The 20,376-nt window shown below is 53.8% G+C and overlaps 1 long non-coding RNA gene across 2 annotated transcripts; it reads right to left on the bottom strand.

Moving 5' to 3' along the window:
• Positions 1–550: 550 nt before the first annotated feature.
• On the bottom strand, positions 551–20,314 carry LOC103346062 (uncharacterized). 2 transcript variants are annotated; one of them, XR_515660.5, is made up of 4 exons: positions 20,045–20,306; positions 6,094–6,315; positions 1,260–1,358; positions 551–941 (listed from the first exon to the last, which is right to left on the bottom strand). It is a non-coding gene; the product is annotated as an uncharacterized LOC103346062 (long non-coding RNA). The 2 variants fall into 2 exon arrangements; XR_016224513.1 differs by lacking the exon at positions 6,094–6,315 and having other exon boundaries at positions 20,045–20,314.
• Positions 20,315–20,376: the final 62 nt, after the last annotated feature.

Here is a 20,376-nt window from a genome sequence, read left to right as displayed (position 1 = left end):
ATCACTAGGAATCAACATTTTCTGAATAAGAAGAAAACACAATAGTAACATCGGAAAAGATTTATTTTCACCCTTGAGGGGAGACATACAGAGCTCTTCCACCCATCAGCTGCTCCCTAAAACCTGCAACAGCCGAAACTGGACCAGGCCAAAGCCAGGAGCCAGGAGCCCAGGGCCAGCTCTCCCCTGGGGGCGGCAGGGGCCCGAGGACTTGAGCCACGACCTGCTGCCCGCCAGGACGCAGATGGGAAGTGGAGCTGGGACCCCACCCACCTTAAACCTGGTAAAGACCAAGACCAACCCAGGCCCCACACTTGGAGAGAACTTCCTGGAACACACCCAGAGGGGCTCCCCGAGGGGCCCAAGCTGCTGGCTCATCGGGGGAGGGAGAGGTCGAGACTGGGCTGGCGCTTGGCGGAGCTCCTGGCCAGCAGCAAATTCTATTTCTCGACTTAGATGTGCTTAAAATAACACAATGTGAGTTCCTGGTGAGGTTCAGAAACTCCTATTTTAAGATCTTCCTGGTGGTTAAAGAAATAAGAGTATCTAGTTTTTCTTTTCTTTTTTTATTTATTTGAAAGTCTGAGTTACAGGCAGAGAGACAGAGACCGAGAGAGAGCAAGAGAGAGAGGTCTTCCGTCCACCGGTTCACTCCGCAGATGGCAGTGATGGCCAGGGCTGGGCCAGGCTGGAGCCAGGAGACAGGAGCTTCATCCAGGTCTCCCACGTGGGTGCAGGGGCCCAGGCACTCGGGCCATCTTCCACTGCTTCTCCCAGGCCATCAGCAGGGAGCTGGACTGGAAGTGGAGCAGCTGGGACAGGAAGTGGCGCCCCCAGGGGATGCCGGCGTTGTGGGCGACAGCGCCTGCCCCCAGTCCTAGTTTTTCCAAAGGAGAGTTTCTAGGGTATGAATCCATCCCCAGTACGTGAGAAGAAACGTTCTGCTGGGAGGAAAGATTCGTAAGCCAGCGCACCTGCTCTTGTCCAGAAAACAAATATCGCCACCAACACAGAATCCAAAGCAAAGCAGAAGAACGTAGCCATGCCCACGTGGAGTTTTGCTTCCCTGTTGTAAACGAGGAGATGCTGAGGCGCCCCAGACGTCTCGGCGCGCCCTCGCCCTGTACTGGACCTCCACGATGCTAAACACCTTTTCATGCACTTTGAGAGTCCAGCCCAGCCATATGCGGGAGTGAACCAGCGAACAGAAGGCACCGCGTTTCCTGAGAATCACGTGGATTCACCCCCAAAACCCTCACCTGGATGAGAAGTGGGCTCCAGTCCAAAGGCGAGGCATTCCCTGGACGTTTGCAGATGCAGCCTGCAGGCCGAGGGTTAGCGCAAGGCACCCGTGGACCCTGCAAAAGCCAGGGTGGCTGAGCCCAGGAGACGCCCGCCCCAGGCCAAGCGCTTGTCCCTGGGCTGGTGCCCCCGGCGCCGCCCTGCACCCCGCTCCTCTTCACGTTGCTGCCCCATCATCTCAGGCCCTCTCCCACCCTCATGTCCGCCAGTCCCCCGGCCATGGGGGATCAGGGTCCCTGGCGGCCCTGCCTCGCCTCCCCCCCGCCGGCTGCTGTATTTACCCTCCAGGTCTCAGACCCTACACCCAGCACACACCGCTGGGGCCATCAGAGCAGGCTCCTGGAATGGCCACCTCAGGACCCTCGGGCTGCCCGGCACTGTCCCACATCCTGACCGTGCAGATTAGGAAAAGGCTACTCTCTTCCTCTGAGTGGACACAACCCCCCACTTCACCCCGCCTGCCAGCCTCCCTGTACCCTCTGAGTCAAGCAAATTTGTGCAGTGCACAACCCATACAACCCTACTATTGGCCACAGGTCCCTTACCATACCCTTTTAAAAAAGAAAAGATGGGGCCAGCGCTGTGGCATAGTAGGCTAAGCTTCTACCTGTGGCATCACCATCCCCACTTCCAATCCAGCTCTCTGCTATGGCCTGGGAAAGCAGTAGAAGATGGACTAGAACCGGCGCCCATATGGAATGCCGGCACTGCAGCCTGGGGCTTTAACCTGCTGCACCACAGAGCCAGCCCCCGAAATGCTATTTTTAAAAAAGATTTATTTATTTATTTGAAAGTCAGAGTTATACAGAGAGAGGAGAGGCCGAGAGAGAGAGAGAGAGAGAGAGAGAGAGAGAGAGAGAAGTCTTTCATCCAATTGTTCACTCCCCAATTGACCACAACAGCTGGAGCTGTGCTGATCCGAAGCCAGGAGCCAGGAGCTTCTTCTGGGTCTCCCACATGAGTGCAGGGGCCCAAGGACTTGGGCCATCTTCTACTGCTTTCCCAGGCCATAGCAGAAAGCTGGATCGGAAGTGGAGCAGCCGGGACTAGAACCGGCACCCATATGGAATGCTGGCGCTTCAGGCCAGGGCATTAACCCACTGTGCCACAGCGCCGGCCCCTGAAATGCTTTTTTTTTTTTTTTTTTGCTTTGAAAGACAGCCAAAGCAAGATTTTTCCTCCACTGATTCACTCCCCAAAGGCCTTCAATGGCCAGAGCTGGACTGGGCACGAACTAGATACCCAGAATTCCCTCTGGATCTACCACGTGAGTGGCAGGGATGGAGCTCCTGAGCCATCCTCACTGCCTCCCAAGGTGCACATTAGCGAGAAGCTGGATCAGAAGCGGAGCATCAGGAACTCAAACCAGGAACTCCAGCACGGGAGCAGATGTCCCGCGTGGTGCCTTCACCCGTCCCAGGACCGCTTCAGATCACTTCATGGAGCCTGCCAAACCGCTGACCATGCTCCCAGCACAGCGGGCAGGCAGGGAGAGCGGGCCTTCTGCCTAAGGTGACCGGCTGTCCTGGCAGGAGCCCTCGGCAAGGGGAAGTTTCAGGGCCAGAGCTGGGCACTATCTGGGCAAGCCGGGAGGAGCGCAACTCTATTTCTGCACACTCTGGGTGAATGCCAGTGCCGAAGCCTAGCGCGGAACCATCTGGCAAAGCAGCAGTTGGTTTTCTGGTCCCAGTCGCACAGTGCAGAGCACCGGGACGTGAGGGCGGGAGGATTTTGTAAGAGAAACAACTTCGTGTTCGATCACGACTCCTTATGGGCTCTCTGGGCTGCCATCAAGAGGAGCTTTATGGGGCCAGCACTGTGGCATAGCGGGTAAAGCTTCCGCCTGCAGCACCGGCATCCCATATGGGCACCTGTTCAAGTCCCGGCTGCTCCACTTCCGATCCAGCTCTCTGCTGTGGCCTGGGAAAGCAGTGGAAGATGGCCCAAGTCCTTGGGTCCCTGCACTTGTGGGAGACCTCGAGGAAGCTCCTGGCTCCTGGCTTCGGATCAACCCAGCCCTGGCCATTGCAGCCATCTGGGGAGTGAACCAGCTGATGGAAAACCTCTCTCTCTGTCTCTACCTCTCTGTAACTCTGCCTTTCAATAAATAAATAAATCTTTGAGAGAGAGAGAGAGAGAGAGAGAGAGAGAGAGAGAGAGAGAAGCTTTACATATCAATAACATGGGCCGGCGCCATGGCTCACTAGGTTAATCCTCCGCCTACAGGGCCAGCATCCCATGTGGGCACCAAGTTCTAGTCCCGGTTGCTCCTCTTCCAGTCCAGCTCTCTGCTCTGGCCCAGGAAGGCAGTGGTGCTTGGGCCCTGCACCCACATGGGAGACCAGGAGGAAGCACCTGGCTCCTGGTTTCAGATCGTCGCAGCGCCAAGCCATAGTGGCCATTTGGGGAGTGAACCAACAGAAGGAAGACCTTTCTCTCTCTCTCTGTCTATAATTCTGTCAAATAAATAAAAATAAAAATAAATCAATAACATGAACCACGCAGACTCTTGTCACAAGTTTTCAATAGTTGCCTACCAGCCAATCAGTGTGATATTTCAACTTTTTATTTTTTCCTTTGAGAGTCAGAGAGAGAGACAAAGAGCACTCCCATCTACTGGCTCATTCCCCAGATGCCCACAACAGCCCCCAGCTAGGGCTCACGTTGGGAAGCAGGGACTCAGGCCAGGCAAGGACCCGACACCACGCCGTCACTGCTGCCTCCCGGGGCCTGCACGAGCAGGGAGCTGGAGAGGGCAGCAGAGCTGGGACTCAGACCCAGGCCCTCCACTATGGGGCACAGGCCGGTGTCCACCTGCCCAAACTGCAACTCTTTTTAATGCAGCAGACATGTCTGTTTAAGGTTAGCGCCAGGGGGCCAGCCCTGTGGCGTAGAATTTATGCCTCCACCTGTGGTGCTGGCATCCTGTGTGGGCACCAGTTCTAGTCCCGGCTGCTCCACTTCCCAACCAGCATCCCTGCTAATGAGCCTGGGAAAGCAGTGGAGGATGGCCCGGGTGCTTGGGCCCCTGCACCCAGGTGGGAGACCCGGAAGAGGCTCCTGGCTCCTGGCTTCAGCCTGGCCCAGTCTCATCGCCTCTCCTGAACTTTATATTCCAAAAACAAATACATCTTTGGATTTCCTAAAGCAAGTCATCGTCTCAAGATTCTCTGTTTTGCATACACCATTTCCGCATCTGGATGAAAATGAGCCCAAGTCCCTTTTTTAGAAGACAAGATCAGACTGTGCACTTCCCCTTTAAGAATGGGAGTTGGTTTCCAATCCGTTCAATGTTAGTTGGATTTTAAAGCCAAAGAAAATCTCACAGCAAGTGTATTTTTGATTTATACGGCATTTACTGTTGTCAAATTCTGACACCAAGGAGAAAAAAAGATAAGAATGATCCAGTACTGAGGAAATTCGCTAGCTCTTTCCTGTTAGGGATATTTATATCTGAATTCTTTTTAAGGCTTGAAGCAGCTTTAGATGAATTCCATAAATGAAAGACAATGGTGGTTTGAAAGCTGAAGATGGACTATAGGATCACACCAGCGACAGAAGTGATTCTGCATTGTTTACCAAGCTTTGTACTGAAGGCTCTTCACCTGTGTGGTTCTGTAATTAAGAAAGTCATTTTGCCTTTATTCTCAGAGAGACCACTAGCGCTCCCATCCTCTGGTTCATTCCCAAACGCCCATAGTGGCCAGGACTGGGCTGGGCTGGAGCCAGGAGCTCCCCCCAGGTTTCCTACGTGAGTGGCAAGAATTCCATTACTTGAGCCATCAGCAGGAAGCTGGGGTCAGGAGCCCAGAGCCAGCAGCTGCCCCGAGGCATTCTGCCGCGGGATGCAGGCTCATGGCCTGGCGTCCTAGCCCCTGGACAAACACCTTCCCCGTTTTCTCTGTTCATCCCATTTTTCCATCAGGTGACGTTCGACAGGGCTTGTTTGGGTTTTTGCCAGCATGAATTCCTTTGGGAAGACTTCCAAGGCAGGCATTGCCACGCTAGGGACCAAGCCTCCAACGCAGAAGCGGTAGGGGAACAAACTCCATCCGTATCCGAACCACAGCAGCTCTGTGCCTGGACGTCGGGGCGAGGGGCGGGCGGGGAGCCAGGAACAGCTCAGGCAAGATTCTCAGCGCAGAACTGCAGCTCAGAGCCCCCTGCCCTCCAGGGGCGTCACAGCTGTGTTCCGCGCATTTGCTATCTCTGTTTTCCTTGGCGGTCCCTAAAATACAAACCCCTCATCTCAGCAACGCTCATCTCCACTGCTGTCTCAGATTTTTAAAGGTTTATGTATTTATTTGAAAGAGAGAGAGAGAGAGACAGAGACAGAGAGACAGAGAGAGAGAGAGATCTTTCATCTAATGGTTCACTTCTGAAATGGCAGCAATGGCTGGGGTTGGGCCAGACCAAAGCCAGAAGCCAGGAGCCCCATTCTGGTTTCCCACATGGGTGGCAGGAGCCCAAGCGCTTGGACCATCTTCCTCTGCCACCTTCCCAGGTGCAGTAGCTGGAGCTGAGTCAGACGCAGAGCGGCCAGGACTGGACCTGGCGCTCTGGGATGGGAAGCCGGCGACACAAGCAGCAGCAGCTGAACCCGCTACACAGCAACTCTCACTCCACCCGACTCCTCCCTCCACCCTCCCCAGCTCTCCCTCCGCCATACCTGTCACAGGGACAGGTACACCTGTCACCAGATGGTCCCTGTGCCTCTCACCTTAACTCAAACAGCTCATTCCCAAACCATCCACAGGACCACCGCTGGTAGGTCTCCCTCCCCCAACTCACCACACGTGAGTAGGCCTGATGCTCAAGTGAGCCCGAGTCTTGGTGGTTCGCAGAAGGGGTCAGACGCACCCGGGTGCCCTGTCCAACGCTGGTCACCTGGGCTCTGCTCTGCATCTTCATGCATGGGCCCAGGTCGTCCCCCAGACAGCCACGAGCTGGCTCGTGAGGCCTGGGCTCAGAAGTGACGCGTGTGGCGCGTGGCGTGTGCTCACCTGTCATTGGCTGAGGCAAGTCAGATGGCCAAGTCACTTGGCTGTGCAGTTTAGCTCCAAGTAGGACACCTGCCTCACACCCCAGAGTCCTGGGTTCAAGTCCCAGCTCCACTCCCAGTTCCAGCTTCTTGCTCATGCAGACCCTGGGAGGCAGCGGCCATGGCCAAGTCCTCGGGTCCCTGCCACCCACGTGGGAGACCTGGATGGAGTTCTCAGCTCCTGCCTGCATCCTGACCCAGCCCTTGGCTGTCCCAGGAATTCGGGGGGCATGAATTAGCAAATGAGAGCCCTGGCTCCTTCCTCTGCTCCCTCCAACCCTCTTTCTCCATCTGCCTCTCAAACACACAAGTAGTTTTATGTCTCTCAGACTGGGGTAACTTGTAACGACAAAAGTCCCCGTTCACGGTGGTGGTGGCTGGGAGTTCAGCTCGCGAACGCCATCACACGGAAGTCGCCTTCTACATGCTCCGGTGAGGCGAGGAGAGCCTCTTTCCCAGGGACGCTCAGCCGCCATCCCGCCTGTCCTGCCTATCCCTCTGTGTCAAGACCCACCTGAGGTGGGCTGGCGCCGCGGCTCACTAGGCTAATCCTCCGCCTTGCGGCGCCGGCACACCGGGTTCTAGTCCCGGTCGGGGCGCCAGATTCTGTCCCGGTTGCCCCTCTTCCAGGCCAGCTCTCTGCTGGGGCCCGGGAGTGCAGTGGAGGATAGCCCAAATGCTTGGGCCCTGCACCCCATGGGAGACCAGGAGAAGCACCTGGCTCCTGCCATCGGATCAGCGTGGTGCGCTGGCCGCAGTGCGCTGGCCATGGCGGCCACTGAAGGGTGAACCAACAGCAAAGGAAGACCTTTCTCTCTCTCTCTCACTGTCCACTCTGCCTGTCAAAAAAAAAAAAAAAAAAAAAAAAACCTGAGGCGCCAGGTGCACCCGCGCCCATGGGAAGCGTGGCTGCGCCCCCTCCGCGGCGACCCCCACCGGAAACCCCACAAGGCCCTGGCGGAAGTCAGGAGCCCCTCTCGGCAGCGCATTGCCTCCCAGCCCTCACAAGCGGCACCCCAGGAAAAGAAACGGGGAGAGGACGTCGGTGGGCCGTCCCCCAGCCCCGGCTGCTGGGGGCTCCCTGCCCAGCTGGGCAGCCCCTCGGCGCCCTGTGGACCCTCTCACGGCGTCGGCTCTTCGAAGCCCCCGAGTGCCGGGAACAGCCACATTCTGAGGGCTGCCGCGTGGGAATGGGGCCGCGCGCGGATTCCTTGAAGCGATCCTTGTTTGTAGGAAAGGGCCTAGCTACCGGCTAAGTGAGTGAATCAATTTGTCGACATAAATGCTAGGGACGGGAGATAGGTCTTTTTTTTTTTTTTTTTAATTTAGTACTAGAATTAATTGTATGCTAGGTAGCTTTCTAACTCACAAAGAGCAGCAGAGGGCTGAGGGCCTGGGTCCTACCTCTTGGTTTTGCCACTTTTTTTAAAAAAAGAATTATTTATTTATTTGTAAGTCAGAGTCACATAGAGAGAGAAGGAGGCAGAGAGAGAGAGAGAGAGAGAGAGAGGTTTTCCACCTGTTGGTTCACTCCCCAGTTGGCCACAACAGCCAGAGCTGAGCTGATCCGAAGTCAGGAGCCAGGAGCTTCCTCCAGGTCTCCCATGCGGGTGCAGGGTCCCAAGAACCTGGGCCATCTTCTACTGCTTTCCCAGGCCATAGCAGAGAGCTGGATCAGAAGTGGAGCAGCCGGGACTCGAACCCGCGCCCGTATGGGATGCCGGCACTGCAGGCGGCGGTTTACCCGCTATGCCACAGCGCCGGCCCCTCAGTTATGCCACTGTTGAAAGAGACACAGGGGCCTTAGAGAGATGTGGGAGAGAAGGTTTAAAGGCAGGAGACCACGTTGCAGGAACTAGCAGCTCCAGACAGCTTCAGTCCCAGTGGAACCGGGAGGCAGGCCTGAGGGCTCGGCAGCAAAGCAAACTTTCCCTCCCCAAGGATCAGCACCACCATGGCAAATGGAGAAAATGGAGAGCCTATCCCCAAACAGGGCCTGGCAGGGCGGGATGCAGATGAAAGGCTTCCGTTCTCTGCGCCACGTGGTCTGTGTGTGCTGGTGCAGAGGGTTGAGGACAAAGGCAGGAGGCGCGGCGCCGCCAGGCCTGGCTGTGCGGTCCACACCTCGGAGGGCCCAGGTCCTGCACACGCGCAGATGCGGCTTCGGTGGTCCCCCGGGTGGGCTGGGGAGACGGGCGGAGCTCGTCCTCCTGTGGCGACGCCAGGGCTCGGGGCAGGCCGGGGATCGTTTGCCAGCGGCTGGCGTGCCACCGTGTCCCCTTCCTCCTGTCTTAGGCCCCCGGAACACTGTAGATAATACCGCAGGCGGCGTGGCTGGCTTCTCACCGTCCCGGAGGCGGGAGCCCAGGCTCCGGGCACCGGCAGAGTCCGTGGATGGCGAACGCCTGCAGGCGGCACCTCCTCACGCCCCTGCGTGGCACGGCCAGCTCCGTGGGGCCCGTCTCCCATTCGTGAGGGCCTTACCCTCGTGGCCTGCTCGACCCCCAAAAGGCCCTGCCCCCCCCCCCCCCGCAACCTCACTTTGGGTCTAGGATTTCAGCGTAGGGATTTTGAGCCCCGCCGCCAACCTTCAGGCGGTAGCGGTCGCTAGCATGTGTCACGTGTCGGTGGCTGTGACCCGAGAACTCAGCAGCTGAAATCAACAGTAAAATTTATTCTACCACATAGTTTTGCTTTGTAGGTCAGGACTCCTTTTTAAACTTTGTTTTTGTTTTTATTTGTTTTAAAGGTAAAGAGACAAAGCTCACCTGTCCACTAATTCACTCCCCGAATGCTCACAACAGCTGGGGCTGGGCCAGGCAGAGCCAGGAGTCCGGAAACCAACCCAGGTCTCCCACATGGATGGCAGGACCAAAGGACTTGAGCCGGCACCTGCTGCCTCCCAGGAGGCATCAGTAGGAAACCAAGCTGGGTGGGGCTGAAACTCCAGAACTCTGATTCGGGATGCAGGCGTCCCAAGCGGTGACTTAACCGCTGCACCAGTGCCAGGCCCAAAGCCAGGAGTTTCTGAGGGAGGTAGCCAGCTCCAGTTATCTAAGACTGACAGCCAGGGCTGCCATCGCACGGCTGGATGGGGGCCGGAGGCTGTTTCCAGCAGGAAACTAGGTGCTGCCACCTGGTGGCGGGAGGCCCGGCTGCAGGATACGCGTCTTCCCCCAGGACCCAGTTAGTTTGAAGAACATCAGGGAAAATAGTCTAAACGCTTTCGGAAAGAAACCAGACGTGAGCCTCTTTGGTATTCGCAGTGGACGCAAGGGGAACTCAGGTGCATCTGGGAGAATTAAAGGACAAGACTTGGAACTTAGAGAACTTGATGTCTAGCCAAGGGTCACTTAACTGTGAGGGTAAATAAAGATCTTTTCAGACATCCAAAATCTCAGGAAGTGTCTCCAGAAAGACTTCCTTCAAAAGTTATCTTTGGGGGCAGGTGTTGTGGCCCAGCAGGTAAAGCTGCAGCCTGGGGTGCTCTCATTCCACGTGGGAGAGCCTGCTGGGGCAGCTTCCTGCTGGCACACGTCGGAGGAGGCAAGCGATGGCTCTAGTACCTGGGTTCCTGGCACCCATGTAGAAGACACAAATGGAGTTCTTGGCTCCCGGCTCCTAGATCCTGGCTCCTGGCTTCCGCCTGGTCCAGCCCCAGCCATTTGGGGAGTGAAGCAGTGGATGGAAGACTCTCTCTCTCTCTCTCTCTCTCTCATCCTCTTTCCCTCCCTCCCTCCCTCCCTCCTCCTCTCCCTCTCCCTCTCTGTCACTCTACCATCCAAATAAATAAATAAAAATATTTTAAAATTTTGTTTCAAAATTGGGTATTTGGGTATTACAGCAACAAGATAAATAAGAGGAACACTCATGGGATATAGGAAGCCATACTAAACAAAGTTAATAATGATTAATAAAACAGCACTCCAAAAAACTACATCCATACAAATCCAACCCAAAACTCTTTTTTTTTTTTAAAAATGGCAGTTTGAAAGTTAAGAGAGGGGCTGCTGCTGTGGCTCAGTGGATTAAAGCCCCAGCCTGCAGTGCCGGCTCCAATTCCGATCCAGCTCCCTGCTAATGTGCCTGAGAAAACAGCAGAAGATGGCCCAAGTCCTTGGACCACTGCACCCAGGTGGGAGACCCAGAAGAAGCTCCTGGCTCCTGGCTTCAGATCAGCTCAGCTCTGGCCGTTGCAGCCATTCAGGTAGTGAACCAGCGGATGGAAGACCTTTCTCTCTCTCTCTCTCTCTCTCTCTCTCTCTCTCTCTGCCTCTCTCTGTTACTCTTTCAAATAAATAAAAATAAATCTTAAAAGAAAGAGAGAGAGAACAGAAGCAGGGGAGTTTTACAGGGAATAATAAACACAATTTAATCTAAATATATCATGTTATCCATATAATAATATGTGGATAACTTCTAGAGAAATTTTTAAGTATGTATAATTTTCAAATCAATAAATCTATCCATAGAAGTTAGGGAAGGAGGAGAATGGAGAGTGTGGTAAATAGAAGACCGATGAGAAAGACAGCAAGTGGTAACTGTAACGCGTCTGCCAGTAAGGCAGTGGGCACACCAAGGCCAGCCTGGAAGAGGTGACGGAATATCCCTTTCACTCCGTAGCTGAGCTGGTGGCAGGTCCTTGTGGAGGAAAGACAAGAGTGCGTTAATCCAGAGAAGAAAAGAGAGCCAGACCTGACGTTTCATTTTTCTAGGGTTATTTGCCTAAAGGGTGGGTGTTTGTAGAGGAAGAACCTGGGCCCCAGGCCGTGTGAGAGGGAGTATCAGAGACCCCAGCATCTCTCCACAGGTGGGTAAAGCCAGAGGCCCCTCCCCGAGGACGACAGGGTGGAGTTGTGTTGGTCTCTGACTCTGATGAGGACAGCAAGAGGAAAGTTCCCCCTGAGACCGCCCCAGAAGAAGCCACGCTCCTGCGGCACGACCGCTCCAGTGCACTTACTGTCTGTGTAGCCTGGAAAACCTCCCCTGAAAATTGTAGCAAGCCGGCGCCGCGGCTCACTAGGCTAATCCTCCACCTGCGGCGCCAGCACACCGGGTTCTAGTCCCGGTCGTGGCGCCGGATTCTGTCGCGGTTGCCCCTCTTCCAGGCCAGCTCTCTGCTGGGGCAGTGGAGGATGGCCCTAGTGCTTGGGCCCTGCACCCCATGGGAGACCAGGAGAAGTACCTGGCTCCTGGCTTCGGATCAGCGCGATGCGCCGGCCACAGCACGCTGGCCACGGTGGCCATTGGAGGGTGAACCAACAGCAAAAAGGAAGACTTTTCTCTCTGTCTCTCTCTCTCACTGTCTACTCTGCCTGTCAAAAAAAATAAAATAAAAAATAAATAAAAAAAGAAAATTGTAGTGGTCTCCACTGGGCTGTTTTCACATATACACAATGATAAGCAAACACTACCTGTCCAGGAAAATGCATTTCATTTGTTCTTTAAGATTTATTTTTATTTCTTTGAAAGGCAGAATTCAAAGAGCAAGAGAGATCGAGAGAGATCTTCCATCTGTGGGTTCACTCCCCAAACGGCGCTGGGGGTGGACCAAGCCGAAGCCAGGAGCCAAGGAGCCAGGAGCTTCATCTGGGTCTTCCATGTGGGAGGCAGGGGCCCAAGTATTTGGGCCATCTTCTACTGCTGTTCCAGCCACATTAGCAGGAAGCTAGATCAGAAGTGGAGCAGGCAGGACAGGAACTGCGCCCATATGGGATGCTGGTGGCGTCTCAGCACCAGCCCCCGGAAAGTGCATTTTAAATGCAGGCTTTGAAAGATTTCCACAGATAGGGCTGGCGCTGTGATGTAGCAGGTAAAGCCGCCGGCTGCAGTGCCGACATCCCATATAGGCGCCAGTTCGAGACTAGCTGTTCCACTTCCATTCCAGCTCTCTGCTGTGGCCTGGGAAAGCAGCAGAAGATGGCCCAGGTCCTTGAGCCCCAGCACTTGCATGGGAGACCCAAAAGATGCTCCAGACTCCTGGCTTTGGATTGTCGCAGCTCCAGCCACTGAGGCCATTTGGAGAGTGAATCAGCAGATGGAAGATCTCTCTCTTTCTCTGCCTCTGCCTCTCTGTAACTCTGCCTTTCAAATAAATAAATATTTTTTAAAAATCTTCACAGATAAAATCCCAAGATATATGAGTTGATTTTTTTTAAAGATTGATTTATTTATTTGAAAGTTAGAGTTACACAGAGAGAGAAGGAGGGGCAGAGAGAGAGAGAGGTCTTCCATCCACCGTTTCACTCCCCAGTTGGCCACAACAGCCTGAGTTGCACTAATCCAGAGCCAGGAGCCAGGAGCTTCTTCCGGGTCTCCCACATGGGTGCACGGGCCCCAGGGAGCTGGATCGGAAGTAGAGCAGCCGGGACTAGAACCAGCACCTATATGGGATGCTGGCACTTCAGACGGAGGCTTTACCTACTACACCACAGCGCCAGCCCCATGAGTTGATATTTTTTAAAGTTCCTAAGGAGAGGGGGGTTGTTTGGCCTAGTGGTTAAGATTCTGGTTAGGACGCCTGTGTCCCCATATTAAAGTGCCTGGGTTTGAGTCTGGCTCCCCTTCCAATTCCAGCTTCCCGCTAGTGCAGGCCCTGGGAGCCAGCAGATGATTGGATTGGATCCCTGCTACCCGCACAGGACACCCAGATTGCGTTCCTGGCTTCAGCTCCCTGCTTCGGCCCCGCCCATGCTCCATGGCTGCAGGTTTTGGGGGAGTGGCCTACAGGATGGGAGTGTGCTGTCTCTTTTGTCCTCCTAATTTCCAAAAAAATAAAGTCACTAAACAAACACAGAAACAAGCAACATAATCAGAAGCAATAAAAGCCAGAATGAGATTCACAAATGGTACTAGAATTATTAGGTACAGAATATAAAACACACATGTTAAATATTTAAAGAAATGAATGATGGAATTGGAAAAATACTGAAAAAAAAAACAGACTGGTAAAATAAGCAAGGGAGCAGGGCAGACATGGGGCACGGGGGTCGGGCCACCAGTTGGGACTTCCACAGCCCCTAACAGAGCGCCTGGAATGCAGCCCCACCTCTGCTTCCAGTCCACGCGCCAGGCCAAAGTGCACAGAGTCCCCGCTGCTCACACGGGAGACTGGCATGGAGCTCCTGGCTCCTGGCTTCAGATTGGTCATTGTAGGCATTTGGGGACTGGTGTGTGTGTATGTGTGTGTGTGTGTGTGTGTGTGTGTCATTCTGCCTTTCAAACAAATAAATAAAAAGTTAAGCAAGGGGGCAGGTGTTGGCACTGGTCGAGCCACCACTTGGGACTCCTGCATCCCAGGCCAGAGCACCTGGCTGGAGTCCTGGCTACCCCACTTCCTATCCAGCTTCCTGGACACAGAGCTGATGCCCAAGTCCTTGGGTCCCTGCCACCCACACGGGAGACCAGGATGGAGCTCCTGGCTTCAGCCCGGCCAAGTCCTGGCTCTTGTCAGCATCTGGGGAGTGAAACACCAGATGGAGGATCGATCTCTCTCTCTCTCTCTCTTTCTGCCTTTCAAATAAAGTGAAAATGCATACATACATACATACATTTTTTAAATTAGCAGGATATTTAACAGGAAAATGGAAATTACATAAATGAAAGCTTTAAACTGGTGAGATCATGGCTGAAAGGAGCGACTGGAACAAGCATTCGAAGAACCCACACGAAGTGCAGCACAGGGAGAAACAAAAATGGAAAGCCTTGGGGGGGGGCGGGCACTTGGCGCCGGCAATTCAGACACCACCCGGGCCCTCGGCATCCCGTATCGGAGGGCCGGGTTCACGCCCCGGCTCTGCTGCCTGGTCCAGCTTCCTGCTAATGCCCACTCTGGGAGCAGCAGGTAAGGACTCGGGTACTGGGGTTCATCCTCCCACCTGGGAAAGCCAGGGGGAGATCTGGGCTCCCAGCGTCAGCTTGGCACAGCCTCAGCTATCACGGACAGCTGGGCAGAGAACTAGCAGATGGAAAATCTCTCTACGTCTGTGTCACCCTGCCTGTCAAACAAAGACAAGTTAAAATAAATAAAAATGTACGTGTCGCTAAACCTAACAGCGCGGGGATGACCCAGGTTCCTTAGTAAAATCCTTAAATATTATTGACATGCTCTTCCAGCCAATCACCCTCTCACATCAGTGCAAGCCCAGATTCCAGAAATATTTTTGGAAACACAATAAACTATTTCAAAATGCATGCAGAAGAATCAAGACCCACAAATAAATAAGAATGGCAAAAAGAGAAGTTTTCGTTATCAGATAAGATGTAGGGAGAAAAAAAAAAACAGAGTCATTTTTCAAAGAAAGTCAAGGCAGTAGTTACCACCCAGCAGGGCGAAACCAATAAAGCAGGACAGAGAGATCAGAAGTAGATGTGAGGACAAGCATCCCGGTGGGCAAGGACGAGAAGGGGCAGAGGGTAGTGCTGGGAGACCTGGCTCTGCGTAAGAGCAAAGTCTTACCTCTCACTGTAACTCAAAGGTCAAGTGAATGAACCAGAGACCTAAATATGAAAGCCAGAGCTCTAAAGCTACCACACTCACTTCCGAGAGCTGCTATTATGTACCACGAACCTGGTGGCCTAACCCAGCAGGAACTTAGTGTCTCACAGCTCTGCAGGCCAGAGGTCCAACCTGAAGGAGCCCGGGGAGAGTCCTTCTGTGCCTCTTCTTAGCTTTGGTGGCTTGGTTGCATTCTTTGGAGTTTTTGGCTTGTGGCTGCACACCTCCAATGTCTGTGGTTGTCGCCATGTGGCAGGGTGTGTGTGTGCGTGTGTGTGTCTTGTTGTAATGTCACAGTGCATTAGCAACTCCACATGGCCTCATCCTTAGTAATTAGTCTGCAACGACCCTACCTCCAGATAGTCCCATCCGAGGCTCCGGGGGTTAGGACTTCCTGTCTCTTTTGGGGGACACAAAGCAACACAGGACGGCTGATCGAGAAATGGAAAATATCTGCATGGCTTTGGAGTAAAGGCTCAGAAGCCAAGAAAGCACACACCATATGGTGAGAGGGGGTGGGCTTGATAATGTTAACATCTCTTCCACACAAAGCTACTGGGCATCAGTAGAAACGCCAGGTGTCAGTCAGGGGCCCAGCATTTCAGGTCTGCAAGAGGATAAATTCTAGAGACCCTGTAAAGAACAATGTGACTGTAGTTAACATTACATCATTGGGTGCTTGAAATTTACCGGCAATTATATCTGAATTGTTCCCACCACAGAAGAAAAGAAATAATAGAGGCTGGCGCTGTGGCGTAGTAGTTAAAGCTGCCGTCTCAAGTGCCAGCATCCCATGCACTGGTTCGAGACCGGGCTGCTGCACTTCCCATCCAGCTCTCTGCTGTGGCCTGGGAAAGCAGTGGAAGATGATTCAAGTCCTTGGGCCCCTGCATCCGTGTGGGAGACCCAGAAGAAGCCCCTGGCTCCTGGCTCTGGATCAGTGCAGCTCCAGCTGTTGTGGCCAATTGGGGAGTGAACCAGCGGATGGAAGACCTCTCTCTCTCTCTCTCTCTGCCTCTCCTCTCTCCATGTGTAACTCTACCTTTCAAATAAATAAATAAATAAATAAATCTTTTTTTTTTTAAAGAAGTAACTATGTGAGGTGACACGTGGTATTTAGCTCTTTTGTGATGCATATTTATTTATTTATTTATTTATTTTGACAGGCAGAGTGGACAGTGAGAGAGAGAGACAGAGAGAAAGGTCTTCCTTCCATTGGTTCACCCTCCAATGGCCACTGCGGCCGGCGCACCACACTGATCTGAAGCCAGGAGCCAGGTGCTTATCCTGGTCTCCCATGCAGGTGCAGGGCCCAAGCACTTGGGCCATCCTCCACTGCACTCCCTGGCCACAGCAGAGAGCTGGCCTGGAAGAGGAGCAACCGGGACAGAATCTGGTGCCCCGACTGGGACTAGAACCTGGTGTGCCGGCACCGCAGGCGGAGGATTAGCCTAGTGAGCCACGGCACCGGCCTGTGATGCATATTTATAACACACATGTATGTCACATCATCAAGGTGCACACTTTAAACATAAAATATCTAATTGTCAATAAAGCCTGGGAAAAATAGTGAATAAATGACAAACTGGGAGAAGATATTTGAACCTCAAAAAAAATCTCACAAGTGATTAATACCCAGAATCTAAAACAAAGTCCTACAATTCCATAGGAAACCCAATAGGAAAAATAGAAATTTGGTGAAAAATAAATTGACTATCATTAAATATATTGGGGGAGCAGCATTGTTGTGTAGCAGGTAAAGCCACCACCTGCAGTGCCAGCATCCCATATGGGCACCGGTTCATGTCCCAGCTGCTCCACTTCCCATCCAGGTCCCTGCTAATGTGCCTGGGAAGGCAGCAGTACCTGGGCCATCTGCACCCATGGGGGAGACCAGGGAGAAGCTCCAGGCTCCTGGCTTCTGCCTAGGAGAACAGCTCTGGCTGTTGTGGCCATCTGGGGAATGAACCAGTGGATGGAAGATATTCTCTCCTCTCCTCTCCTCTCCTCTCCTCTCCTCCCCTCCCCTCCCCTCCCCTTCCCTCCCCTCCCCTCCCCTCTCTCTCTCTCTCCCCCTGCCCTGTAACTCTGACTTTCAAGTAAATAAATAAATCTTTATTAAAAAAAAAAGATAATATGTGAAATATACAAATTTGAAAGATACAAAGGCAATTAGTAGGACAGGAAACCCGAATGGCTAAGAAGTCTGAAGAACCGCTCGGCGTCATGCATCCTCACTTAGGAAACTGCAGATCAGTGTGCATCCATAAGGGAGGCAAAAACCGCAAGGTCCGGGGGTTCTAGTGTTAGCGAAAATGTGTGGATTTGGAACTAACCGCGCCCCCTAGTGGTGCAATTCAACACGCGTATCTCAGGATCCAATCGCTCCAATTTTAGGTATGTAATCCAGAGTCTCACACAAGTCCCAAAGGATTCAAATGCAAGGGTGTTGATTGCAATGTTGTTTCAAAGACATCAAGGGATGCAGGTCTTTGTTAGTAAGTGTGACAGGCTAACACACTGGAGTGATCTACTACACGTGCAAGGAAAAGTGTCCTCATGTTTGGCTTGTCTGATTGTGGCAGCCGAGTTGAACCGAGGAATACAGCGGGAAAATATGGGGAATTTTTGCAAATCAGGGCAACCTTGTAAACAGAGAAGCCTGTTCTACGCCCAAGAAGACCCTGGAACTTGAGTTTACATGAGAAGCGTTGGAAAGCATCCCCCTACCCCGGGACGATTAAACCTTTAAAAGCTTAAAGGCTGATATTAGTTGAAAGAAAAAAAAATTTACAAATAAAAATTAAGAGTTCTCTAGCAATGAGAAGCAACACACACGATGTACAAACAATGACGTGGATTGCATTTAATCAGAAGTTGCATTGATCCGCCATCAGAGTCCCAGCTGCTCGGCTTCTGATCTGGCTTCCTGCTGACGTGCCTGGGAGGGCAGCAGGTGATGGCCCAAGCGCTTAGGGCCCTGCTGCCCGTGTGGAACAACCAGACAGAGGTCCCAGTTCCTGGTTTCAGCTTCGCCAAGCCCTGGCTGCTGTTGTGGGCCTTTGGGGAGTGAACTAGCAGGTGGAAGATCTGTGTGTGTGTGTGTTTCCCTCTGTCATTTTACTTTTCAAATAAATCTAAAAAAAAATGTTGAACACAAATAGAAATGTATTTAAAATCATTTTTATAAATTAAAAGCATAGACAAAGCATGTAAATCTTTTAGGAATCTAGATTTATCTGAGAACTAACAATTCAGAATAAAAACTAAACTAAATATGTTAGAGAATGTGACTTTGGGGCTGGCATTGTGGCAGAGCGGGTGAAGCTGCAGCCTGCGGTGCCTGCATCCCCTAAGGGTGCCAGTTTGCACCCTGGCTGCTCCACTTCCAGTCCAGCCACTGACATAGCTCCTGGCTCCAGCCTAGCCCACCCCGGGCTGTTGAGGCCATTTGAAGAGTGAACCAGCAAATGGAAGACCTCTCTCTCTCTCTCGCTGTAATTCTGCATCTGAAATAAAAAAGTTTTGGTTTTTTTTGTTTTTTTTTTTGACAGGCAGAGTGGACAGTGAGAGAGAGAGACAGAGAGAAAGGTCTTCCTTTGCCGTTGGTTCACCCTCCAATGGCCGGCGCGGCCGGTGCACCGCGCTGATCCGATGGCAGGAGCCAGGAGCCAGGTGCTTCTCCTGGTCTCCCATGGGGTGCAGGGCCCAAGCACTTGGGCCATCCTCCACTGCACTCCCGGGCCACAGCAGAGGGCTGGCCTGGAAGAGGGGCAACCGCGACAGAATCCGGCGCCCCGACCGGGACTAGCACCCGGTGTGCCGGCGCCGCTAGGCAGAGGATTAGCCTAGTGAGCCGCGGCGCCGGCCAAAAAGTAGGTTTTTTTTTAAGGGAGTGACTCCAAGGTGGGCATTTGGCCTAGCAGTTAAGCGCCCCCACCGCCAGTCCTGGTGCTTCCAGCGTCCTGCTAACGCACACGTGGGAGGCAGCCATGATGGATCCTGGATTCCTGCCACCCCCGGGGAGGTCTGGATTGAGGTCCCAGCTGCCGGCTTCAGCCCAGTCCAGCCCCAGCCATTGTGAGCATTTGGGGAGTGAACCAGCGGATGGAAGGGCTCCCCCGCTCACTCTCTCCCTTCCATTAAACAATATTAATTTAATATTTCCAAACCAGCATCTCCAAGAAGGAGGTAACAAGCCCGAGTCTTGAAGGTGGCAAAGTGGTGCGGAGCTCCAGGCGGTGGAAATTCACCTGCGTCAGCATTTCCCTGAGCGCCATCACCGGGGTCTGAGGCATCCCGGTGACGAAGCCGCATCCTTTGGGGCCAGTCTGGCCCTAAAACTTCCTCACAAAGTCTTGGCACAGTTGGTGCGCTTCCCCAGAACACACGTAGGCAGGTTACAGCAAGGACACTGTACTCAAAACGAAGCCAGGCGGCTCTTCCTCCACCGAGCAGGGGTCGCTGGGAGCCCGGGGAACCGCGACCCCGCGAGCTGTCCTCGCCTCTGCCCTGCAGACCCCCGGGTCCATCCCGGAGGCCAGCAAAGGCCCACAATCCCACCTCTCGCCAACCTGCAAACCTCGAGGAGGCCGGTGGACCCTCGCCGGACTCGGCTTTCTCTTTAAATGGCAAGGCGGTGTTTCTAAAATTCGTGGTGTGGGATGGGAGCGGGGTGGGGGGGTATGGGGAAAAGAACCACTATATTCCTAAAGTTGTGTCTATGTAAAAATGCATTCATTGAATACAAAAAATAAAACATTTTAAAAAAATTCATGGTGATGGTGAACTTCTAAAACTGCTTTTGGATTTTTGCTGTGCTGTTTATAGCCTGGTCACCGGGGACAAGCGACTTCACCTCTCTCCGGGTCCCGCGGTAAGTGATGCCACGGGCGCAAGGTGCACACGAAGCCCCTCAGAAATTGAGGGGTGCGGGGTTGGGGGGTGGATTCGTGCGCACAAGAATTCCCACCGCAGACGGAGGCAGCCCACCCTCGAGGGGGTGAGGCCCAGTCTCCTCCGCAGAGGGCCTCGCCGCCGGCGCGACCCTCCAGCCCGGCGGAGCCACAAGCCCGCCCCCCGCAGCCGGCTGCTGCGGGTCCGCCCCCCGCAGCTCCGGGTCCCCACCCCCCGCCTCCAGGGCGGACTACATCTCCCGGCATGCATCTGGGTCCGGGCCCAAAGGGGCCTGCATTCGCGGGTACCTCATCCAGGCTGCTTTCGGGGCTTCGAGCCGTAACTGTCGCTCATCCGGCGCCTATTTTCCTCTTTGCTAAGCGCGTCCGTTGCGGTTAACCCCACCCGCCGAGCCGCAGCCCCCTCGGGGTCTGTGAGGCGCGCTGGCTTCTTCCTTCAGGCGGCTGAGGGAGGGCCAGAGGCCGAGCATCTCTCCCCGGGAGGACTCACGCGGCCCCGCGGCGTTCCCACTGCGGCCTGAGGCTGGCCCGAGTCCCTAGGCCGCGCAGCCGGGAACTACAACTCCCAGGCGGCACCGCGGCGGCGGCGGCGAACGTCACTTCGGCACCGCCGGAGGCCG

Source organism: Oryctolagus cuniculus, chromosome 18 (genome assembly GCF_051225735.1).
Source record: "Oryctolagus cuniculus isolate XC-2025 breed Fujian yellow rabbit chromosome 18, ASM5122573v1, whole genome shotgun sequence".
Lineage (NCBI taxonomy): Eukaryota > Metazoa > Chordata > Mammalia > Lagomorpha > Leporidae > Oryctolagus > Oryctolagus cuniculus.
The sequence above is the reverse complement of the archived record's forward strand: the minus strand, read 5'-3'. Positions and strand labels throughout refer to the sequence as shown.